The sequence below is a fragment of the Lontra canadensis genome, unplaced genomic scaffold, assembly GCF_010015895.1.
Source record: "Lontra canadensis isolate GAN:19392208 unplaced genomic scaffold, GSC_riverotter_1.0 scaffold247, whole genome shotgun sequence".
Taxonomy (NCBI): domain Eukaryota; kingdom Metazoa; phylum Chordata; class Mammalia; order Carnivora; family Mustelidae; genus Lontra; species Lontra canadensis.
In genome coordinates, this window is record NW_022631241.1 from 374,643 (window position 1) to 385,253 (window position 10,611).

General features: G+C 44.8%; 1 non-coding gene across 1 annotated transcript; it reads left to right on the forward strand.

The window, feature by feature from the left end:
• Positions 1 to 5,931: 5,931 nt before the first annotated feature.
• On the forward strand, positions 5,932 to 6,065 carry LOC116862483. Its single transcript, XR_004381643.1, has one exon. It is a non-coding gene; the product is annotated as a small nucleolar RNA SNORA14 (small nucleolar RNA).
• The last annotated feature ends 4,546 nt before the right edge of the window (positions 6,066 to 10,611 follow it).

Consider the following 10,611-nt stretch of genomic DNA (forward strand, 5'->3'; position numbering starts at 1 on the left):
TTAGAATTTTAGTGGTTATGTACTAGTGTAAGTTAGTGGTTATATATTAGTTTAAGTTAGAAATGTGTAATTAACATTTCAGATGGTTATTTTGAGAATTATTTGGGATGAGACTAAAGTGAGCAAATTTATATATACATATACATATACATATACATGTACATATACATATATATACATATACATATGTATATATGTATATGTATATATAATATACCTACACATACACACACACCTTAATACTGACTGGACCTAGACAGAGTCGAAATACTGATCAAATACAAATCCCAGTCCCTAAGAAGAAAGGGTTTTAAGGGCTGTTATATAATAGCTACTAATTTTTAACCCCATTCTCTTGAACTTGTGAAAAGTGGACTTCTGGGTTTTTATTTTCTTTCAGCAACCTCGTTAATAAACCAACCCAAGAATATTATATGAAATGTTGCTTTGATTTTTTTTTTAAGATTTTATTTATTTGACAGAGATCACAAGTAGGCAGAGAGGCAGGCAGAGAGAGAAAGAGGGAAGCAGGCTCCCTGCTGAGCAGAGAGCCCGATGCAGGACTCGATCCCAGGACCCTGAGATCATGACCTGAGCTGAAGACAGAGACTTTAACCCACTGAGCCACCCAGGCACCCCAGTTGCTTTGACTTTTTAACCAGTAATTAAAGTTGTTACTGAAGTCCTTGGCAAACTATCAAGCAGATTTCTAATTTTATTTGTTTTTTAATTCAAAAAAATATTTTCCCAGGAAAACTTGTGATTCTTAAATTAGTATCACACAGTAGAATGAAACAGTCCTTCAAAAAAAAATCCCATTTAAGGGGTATTTTCTGATAAAATATGGTAATTAAGTCACAAAGTATAAAATTCAACAAGGGGAGAGAGTATCAGTGCATTCCCCTGGGGCTCAAGTTCATGCTGTGGCTGCTGCCCATCTCACAAATCTCACCAAGCTGCATCTGTGCCCAGGTGGGAGGAGTGGGAGAAATCCAGGGGTGCTGTTCCGAGGCAGGCAGAATCCATGATATGTGTATCAGGTGAATAAGGGGATTGAGGGACAGTGAGTTATTACTGATTACTAAAAAAATATTTCTTTTGGCCACAGCACCAGGAAAACCTAATGGTTCTTGAAAACATAAATTCTAGGGGCGCCTGGGGTGGCTCAGTGGGTTAAAGCCTCTGCCTTTGGCTCAGGTCATGATCCCAGAGTCCTGGGAACGAGCCCTGGAATTGGACTCTGCTCAGCGGGGAGCCTGCTTCCCCTCCCTCTCTCTGCCTACCTGTGATCGCCATCTGTCAAGTAAATAAATAAAATCTTAAAAAAAAAAAAAACAACCCGTAAATTGTAAAAATCAGAGCTCTATTTTCCTATATCCAGAGACTGGATATTTCCTGTTTGGCATCCCCTATGGTGCTTAGAATCTAGTTTTTCATAAATATGGTTCAATAAATACTAATTGATAATCTTGAGCATTTTTGCATGTATTTCCAGTTAAACTTACATAAAGATGCATTGCCTATATAGTCTATCACTGTAGATGGAGACCATATATGGTATATAATTTTCTTGTATCTTACAGTGTTTATTAGTGTCCATTATGTTGTGTATGATTTATAGTGTATATATAAATTTGTGTTATTTCAGTCTTTAACATAGAGTGCTCCTTTGGTCTCTAGGTTTTTGTGTAAAGAGCCCTGGACTGGAGCGTAGGGGCATCTTGTTCTTGACCCAGCTCTGTGGCTGTGTGTGCAAGACCTTGGACAAGCCTGTCAGCCTCTGTAGCTAAATATCTTGATTGGTGAAGTAAATATCAAGATATCTAAATATCTTGATTGGTGAAGTAAGGGACATGGACTAGAGCAGTGTTCTCATACTTTTTGATTATGATCTGTAGTAGCTTTAACTTTACTTTGCAACCAGTACAAACATGGATATATTTAACTGACATAAGTTGCATGTGGCAGTACTGGTCCTTACTACACAGATTGCTTTCATGTTTTATATATACATATATATATATGTATATGTATATGTATATGTATGTATATATATACATATACATATATATATATATATAATATAATTTTTTTAAGATTGATTTATTTGAGACTGCGTGTGAGTGCATGAGCAGGGAGAGGGGCAGAGGGAGAGAGAGAATGTCAAGCAGACTCCCTACCGAGTGGGGAGCCTGATGCTGGGCTTGATCCCAGGACCCTGAGATTGTGACCGGAGCTGAAACCAAGAGCCAGATGCCCTGCGTTTGGATACTATAAATTCTATTTTATTAAAAAGACTGGTGGGGCGCCTGGGTGGCTCAGTGGGTTAAGCCGCTGCTTTCAGCTCGGGTCATGATCTCGGGGTGCTGGGATCGAGCCCCGCATCGGGGAGCCTGCTTCCTTCTCTCTCTCTGCCTGCCTCTCTGCCTGCTTGTGATCTCTGTCTGTCAAATAAATAAATAAAATCTTAAAAAAAAAAAAAAAAGACTGGTTATGATCCACTAAGGGTATTACAACTCACTAATGATTTGACTCACAAACAAGTGTGGGGATTCCATACTGTTTCTGTTTCAGGATTCTGTGCTCGTGTTGTACAACAGGGGTTTTAAAATGTAGAGCCGTTAAGGGCTAACAAGGCACAAGTCTTGCTCCAACTGTGCTTTCTATAAGCGTGGTTCCTGGTATATTTTACCTCATAGGAGTGACCTGAATATTTACCTCATGTTTACCGTGCACAACGCAGGGATAGTTATTTGTTCATTCAGGAGTCACAATCTTTTTTTTTTTTTTTAAGATTTTATTTATTTATTTGGAAGGGAGAGGAGGGAGAGAGAGAGCATGAGCAGGGGGAGGCACAGAGGGAGAAGCAGGCTCCTCACTGAATGGGGAGCCTGATGTGGGGCTCCATTCCAGGATCCCGAGATCATGACCCAAGCCAAAGGCAGACACTTAACCAACTGAGCCACCTAGGAGTCTTAATCTAATGGCAATGTAGTCTGTTCAAGTTTTCAAGAGAGTGGAATGCTAGGCCTCATGTCATCTGTATGGCCTTGGACAAGTCTCTTTTGTTCCCGAGGCTTGGGGGTATACTTCTAACAGCTGAGGTTCACTGGCAATGTTTTGGAACAAGAAGAATGAGAATGTACATTTGCATTGAATAAGGAGAAGCTTTCTGTGTTATTCTGTGTACATCTCAGTTATTTTCTTTGCATTGGAACATAATGCATCTCCTCACACTTCTCCCTCCTCCACCCCAGGCAAAGCATACATACCTTTGGTCCAATTTCCAGTCTTCCATTGGGTCTCAAGTTCATCATGACTCAAGCAGAAGGGCTTCCCGGGACTCCTGGACTAGGTTAGGGCCTCTGAATGTTTCTGTAAGTACGCTTGCAATAACTTCTGACACCAGCTACCTAGAGTTAGGCCAGACTTCATAGGTTAAGAGCACAGAGAGCACAGCCTCCTACAAGACTTCCTTCAGACGCCAGGCAGGCAGGGGTGTTTCCAGGTCAGAAAGCTGGCTTTTCTAACCAGCTGGCTACTAATTAGGGGGTTCCCACTACTCCTTGAGGGTCAACAATTTATAAAGACAATTCTGGAGCATGTTACACTTTTTTTAAAAAAGATTTTATTTGAGAGAGCACAAGCAGTGGTGTGTCTGGTGGGGGGGTGGGGGGAGGAAGGACAGAGGGAGAGGGAGAAGCAGACTCCCTTGCTGAGCAGGGAGCCTGACACTGTGCTTGATCCCAGGACCCTGAGATCATGACCTGAGCTGAAGGCAGACTGAGCCACACAGGTGCCCCTACACTTATTTTTTTAAGTTTTAAGTAATCTCTATACCCAGTGTGGGGCTGGAGCTCACAACTGGGAGATCCAGTTGCACGTTCCTCTGACTGATCCGGTCAGGTACCCCAGGAACATGTTACACTTAGGATTACAATTTTACTATGGCAAAATAAAATAAAATAAAATAAAATACAAACCAAACCAGTCATAGGGAAAGACGCATAGGGAGAGGTCTGGGAGTGTCCCACACTTGAAGCTTCTGTTGTCCCCTCCCAGTGGTCAGAACACCTCACCCTCCTGGCACCTGGCACACTACACAGAGTATTGCCAACCTGGAAGACGCACCCGCTTCTGGGTCCTGAGTTTTTATTTGGGTTTCATTATGCAGGCCATGAAATTCAACTCCATCTCCCACTCTCCTTCCCTCCAATCCCCTTCCTCTCCAGGGATATCACGAGGATCAAAAGCCCCAACCCTCTAAACACACAGTTGGTCTTTCTGGCCCGCCAGCCCCCATGAGGCGACTCAGCACAAAGCGGGATTCACCATGAGTAAGAGCCATTGCTGTCACTCCAAGGGTTAGAGAGGATCCCTCCCTAAGACTGGTGACAGAGGCGGCCACTTTTATTACACATCCTTGTATGTGTCTTCTCTTACTCCTCTCAGTTTGTAGTTATTTTACGTCTGCTTTCTGACCGAGGTTTTGTCTTTTTAATTTACTTACTGTTTAAAAAGATTTTATTTCACCCAGAGCGAGCGCAAGCACAAGCAGGGGGGAGAAGAAGCCGAGGGAGAAGCAGACTTCTCCCGGCGTAGGGAGCCCCGTGCTGGTCTCCGTCCCAGGACCCCGGGATCATGTCCCCTGGGATCGTGACCTCAGCAGAAGGCGGACGCCCTTAGCCGACTGAGCCACCCACGTGCCCCTGTCCTTTACATTCAAACCACCCCGCACGTTTCCAGCGACAGTAAGACAGCTCATGTTTTCAATTTCTCTTATCCGTTACTTCTCCAGGAATCGCGCAGCTCAGTTTCCTCCCGCCCCTCAGGAAACTATATTGTAATCCTCTCTGGCAGCGAGTCGCCGGATTACGTTGCCGCCGCACAGCTAACTGTGAATGAACCTGAAAAGCAGATTCCGTTCAGTTCGTGGAGCCACAGGCTGCCTCCATTACACAAGAGGAGGAAGCACGTGTCGTCGGCCCCTGCCATCTTTGTGCGACACAAGCAAGGACGTCCGTGAGCAAGTCTTCCGAGTCTGTGCACGACGGTCACGCGCCACCTTCGCTACGTCACGCTCAGCGGGTTCTGAGGAAGTGCTAGACTACCCGCACAGCGCGACGCCAACGCACTCCCCACCCGGAGGCGCCTGGGCGGCCCCGCCTACACCCCCTGCGCAGGCGCAGAAGCGGCGCGAACTCCACCGCTCGGGCACAGCCACGGACGTGCGGGAGGACCTCGCGCGGCTGGCGCCGGAAGTGCGTGCGCTCGGCCTTTCCGCGTCTCTCGCGGCGAGCGTCCGGTCGCAGCGGCGTGGTCCGCGGCTTCCCGGGCAACAGCTTCTTCGCCGGCCCCGCCGCCGCTGCGCTCGCTCCTGCCTCTGGGCCGTGGGAAGATGGTGGGCCGGAACAGCGCCATCGCCGCCGGCGTCTGCGGGGCTCTCTTCATCGGGTACTGCATCTACTTCGACCGCAAGAGGCGGAGTGACCCCAACTTCAAGAACAGGCTTCGAGAACGTGAGTGCGTCCCCTCGGCCCCGGGCGCCAGCGGCCGCCGCCCCTCCGCGCGCCTGCCCCCGGCTGCCACTCGCGGGGCCGTGGGGCTGTGGGGGGCTCCGGCGGCCGCGGCCCACCCGGCCGTGAGGCGGCGGCGCTCTGGCTGCAGCTCGCGGCGCTCTGGCTGCAGCTCCCGCCGCTGGTGCCCCGCAGGGTTCCCTCCATTTTGGAGGACGGTTCTTCCAGTCGTGTCTTCCCCCGCCGCGCGCTGTCGTGAACGCGCTCTGGTTGGTGCGGGATTTAGGTGTGCGTTTGTCGGGGGGGAAGGAGCTCTTTTAGCCGTTCACCTGTTTAAACCCGTGTTCCTCACTCGAAAGTCGCGTGTTTACGGATTTGTGCTCGAAACCAGGTCCGCCAGTGCGCGGTGTCGCTGCTGCATTCCTAAACCCTCTTGGTGGCCTCCCTGCGCACGCTTCCAGGATATGAACGAATGCTACAGAGACTGCAGGGAGTCCGAAGGGCTGCGCTCCTGCGGTGGCTCAGTCTTATTTCATACCTGCGACATCTTTCTAAGAGCGGTTCCCGCGAGCGAGATCGTGTCCCCCAGACCGTCGTGATTTTTGAGTTTCGGAGGCCGCCCTACTCGCAGCAACGGAAGAGCAAACAACGTGCTGCGATGAGTGTTTTTGTACCCATCTAGGTTGCTCAGTCAAAATGATTCCCAAAATGAAAATGCAGGGGCATCCGGGTGGCTCATTTGGTTGAGCGTCCGATTCTGGGTTTCAGCTCAGGTCACGAGATCAGGGTCGTGAGTAAGAGGCCGCGGGGACTCCCTGCCCGGCGGGGAGTCTGCTCCCCTCCCCCTTTTCCCCCCTCCCCCACTTGTGCATGTTCTTTATAATAAAGAAATCTTTAAAAAAATAAAATTGATACATAAGTAACTAAAGCCCAGAACGTATAAAGGTGTGATTATCCTAATGAATGCTTACCATTTAATGAAGTAATAGTAGCTCATTCCAAGTGTTGAGCCCCACGTGGCTAGTGAACTACCCTTTTGGGGGTATAGGTACCTTATACCATCTGGAATATGACATCTAATTCTAGTTATAGGAAGGAAGGGATACGGGGAATTTATTTTATAGACTAATGGAAAGAAAGCTATTTTGGATTCAGACACTTAGTTTTCTAGGCCCAGGTTAGTCACAGATCAGCCCCATAATTTTAGACTTTCTGAATCTTATTTTTCTTAGCTTGTAAAATCAGGTAATGTCACCTGCCTCTGGTGGTTTTTGTGAAGATTGAGCTGTTTGAAGTGCCCACCACCATTTCTGACGGAGAGCTAGCCCCTCGGTAAATGCCTGCTGTAAGCATAGCTGGAAGTTCAGATCGTTTTCTGGTAGTTTGAAAATAGTTGGAGGGCTGGTGGTGGTGGTATGGCTAGAGAGCTCAGGAAAGAATTGGATTAATCCTTTTTTCCTTTGGAAATCCTGTTAGAAATCTTGAGAGAGCTAATTTTTCGGTTGAAGAAATCATAAAAGCTGCCATTTTAGACACTTTGAGAGATTATTTTAAAAATCCCTTTCCATCCTCTTTAATCCATGAATTTTTTTTCTAGTTTTATCGGTGGCCTAAAGATCTCAGTGGTCTGGCTTGAATGATTAGCTGAGTAACCTGGGTGAGCGACTTAAAGCTTTCGTTTCCCTCTTTTGTAAAATGTTAAAATACGTAGGGAGTTTTAGTACAGTCCCTGGCAGATGGTAATTGATGGATGCTAAAGATTGTGAATATAATTATTCGATGTTTTCTTTGGGAAGTAAAACTTATGTTCAGAGTAATTCTGTCAGTTCATGTTTATGTGTATTTTTGAAAGTTGACAAAGTCTTTGTCCACTTGTTAGGTTTACACAGTATCACTTAGGACTGATTTCTAGTAAATACTGAGTCAAGGCTTAATTTTGCTCATTGAATGTGTAACTATGATGTTTCAGTCTGTTACCATCTTTCCCTTTATCACAGAGATAGTATAATAATACACTGATAAGGTAACAAGTAAATTGTCTTATGAAACTAAAGCTAGAATGCCAAACTTAAATTTAGAAATTTGAAGCACCCAATCAGTCTTAAAATTTGGTAATTGTATCAGTCAAACAATCAAAAACAATCGCTCTCCACCATATTAAAAAAAAACTGTAAGATTGAATAGTAATGGAAACTAAGTTTCTGTCTACTGGGTTTCATTATTTTCTTGTCATTTTCCGTAAATCTGGCTTAGCAAACTGTATTTCTCTATTTATTCCACAAACTACCCATGTTCACTTCTGAGGTGCCTTTTATTTTTATGGGAATGCCTTCACTTCTGTTAGAAGATAGCAGAGGGATAGTGAAGTATTTCCCAAACTGAGAAGGCACTTTGAGACCGGGAGCAGGTGATGCCATACAGTTGACAGGTTCATGCAGTGTAACTTACGGAGGAGTGGGCAGATGACGAGCCAGCTGCACAGGTACACGGGTACAGAGTCCAGACCTTAGCCCACAGATTTTCTAGACTGAGGGCACTAGCGGAAGAGCACTGTTGCAGGATCAAAGGATTTCTGTGCACCTAAATGACCCCTAATCTTTTATTAGATACTGTGGCACTACTTGTGCCTCAGGAGGGAAAGACTTACCTCTCACAGATGCATGGGAGACGAAAGAAAGCCTCCCCCAGTCATGGTCTTGGGCCTCTCTAAGGTATGTGTAGGAATCTCCAAGGGACCTGGTACATAGAGCCCCAAGAGAGGTCATCTGCCGCGCGTGGGCAAGCTGGGAGGCCAAAGACACGGTCGGTATTGTCTGCCCCCTCAGCCTCTCTACAGCGTGCGGGGGCAGTAGAGAGTCATGTTTGAGCGCCGGTCTTCCTAAATGGAGCTGCTTGGCTTTGAACAGCCTCTCTACCACTCACAGGTTGTGATCTTAGTAAATGTTGTTGTCTGTAAAATGGAGGTCATGATAGTACTTGTTTTAGTGTTACTGTGAGGATCGAGTAAGCAAATTAACCTTTAGAATAGTTCTGGCATTTAAGACTTTCTGGGTGCTTACCCGACCTAACATCTCAGTGTTCTCTGTCTTCGTGTCCGCTGCTTCCGTGAAGTCTTCCGTGTCTCTTCTAGTCTTAGTAGTCTCCTTCTAGTGATACTCAGTATTAGTTAATGTAGTAGGGTAGCATTCAGTATTTTCTGCTTATGGACAGCCAGATGAAACCCTTGAAGAAATAGAGGGTAGAATGTTATGGTTCCGTTTTCCTACAGGTAGTTGCCTGAAGACGAACACCTAGGAAAGGTAGTTTGTTAGAAAAAATAGGCGTGTAAAAATTTATATATAAGATCAGCTTATTTAACATATTTTTTGTTGTTGAAACTGCTAGAATTGTATTTAAGCCTTAAAGTTGTAGCACTTTAGGTGTTTTGGGGGCTGTAGTTGGCAAGAGGTGTGGGTGTGGTTAAACCCAGTTTGTTAGTTGGATAAGAGAAGAAAACTCCTAATCTGTTGTGTTTAACCACAATAAATTAACCCACCTCACGTGGTAGGCAAACAGGTCACTGTCTCTTTAGTCGCGCATTGATTGAGACTTGGACCTATAGAACACTTAAAGGTTTTCAGAGAACAATTTTTGAAGCTTTTGTGTCTCAACAGTGGTAAACATGCCCTATATTTAGAGAGTTTTAAGAGATTTATTTGCCAGAGATCACCAAGGTAATAAGTGTTAGCCTTAACCTTTCATAGCTATGCCACAGTCTCCATGTCACTGGTACTTTTTAGTGACTAGGGAATAAACTTATTTTAAGTATTTAGCATATAGCACAGCTCCTTAGCGAAGTTGCTGGTAGTGCACTGTCTCAGTACCAGATGCTTACTGAAGTGGTTCTTTACCAACTCATATGGCACATTATAAGCCTGACACTGTTAAAAAATACTTTACATGCACAAAACTCTGTGAAGCACGTATCTGTTCTTAGGCCAGTTTTACATATGAGGAGAGCGAGGTACAGGTTACTGTAACTTGCCCACAGTCACTCTGACACTAAGAAGAGCTGACACTAACCAAGCTTATGCCACCCTTGTGCTAACACCCTTTCATGTGGAGTATATCATTAAGTAGCTATTTATTTTTTATTTTTTGAAAAAATTTTTAAAGATTTTATGTATTTGAGAGATAAACCCTCAGCCTGTGGGTCGGGGGGGAGTAGAGGTGGAGGGAAAGGGGTAAGCAGACTGCACTGAGTGCAGAGCCGGGCACAGACCATCCCATGAACCTGAGATTGTGACCTGAGCCCAAACCCAAGAATCAGAAGCTTAACTGACGGAGGCACGCAGGTGCTCCTATAGCAGTTTAAAATATTGTTGGTGTCCTTTATTTTGGCTTAAGGGTTTTAAGATTTTAAACATCTACTTCTGAGATATGTAGTGTTGCTTTTTCAAATCAAAAATAAGACCAAAAAACTAAACAGTTTAGAGAGTGTAGGCAGAGGGTTTTTTCTTAACCAGCCAGCAGTAGTTAAGAATTTTGCAGTGTGTTTCTGAATACTGTCTTCCTACCCACTTTTTTTTCCCCCCTCATCTAGGAATGTCTGATAGCTTTCCACATTCAGCAAAGATTGAATCTGTTGTATTTCAATAATAAAGCTTTCTAACAGCAGTGGTTTAATTCTTGCTTGTGTTTCACGTCTTGTGTAGCTTTTGGGTGGGCGGGGCTTGCTCTGCTTGGGGCAGTTAATCACCTGTTAGAACTGTCTCCATCTTCAAAATTGCTGATCTTGGTGCACCAGAAGGAAGGAAAAAGCTCTTGCCCAGAAATATTATATTGTCTGTAGCTCATTGACCAGAATGCTGACCCTGACAAATCACAAGGAGACAAGAGAATAGGGGAGCCCTACTTCTGGGATGTTTTATAAATAGAATGAATGACTGCTACAGCAGTTTGACTTATTTGATTCCCATTTTAATAATGGTAAAATGAAAATACTCCATTTCTTGCAGGAAGAAAGAAACAGAAGCTTGCTAAGGAGAGAGCCGGACTTTGCAAGGTAATCTTTTTTTTAAATAATGTGTTTACAAATGTGATAGAAATAATGTTT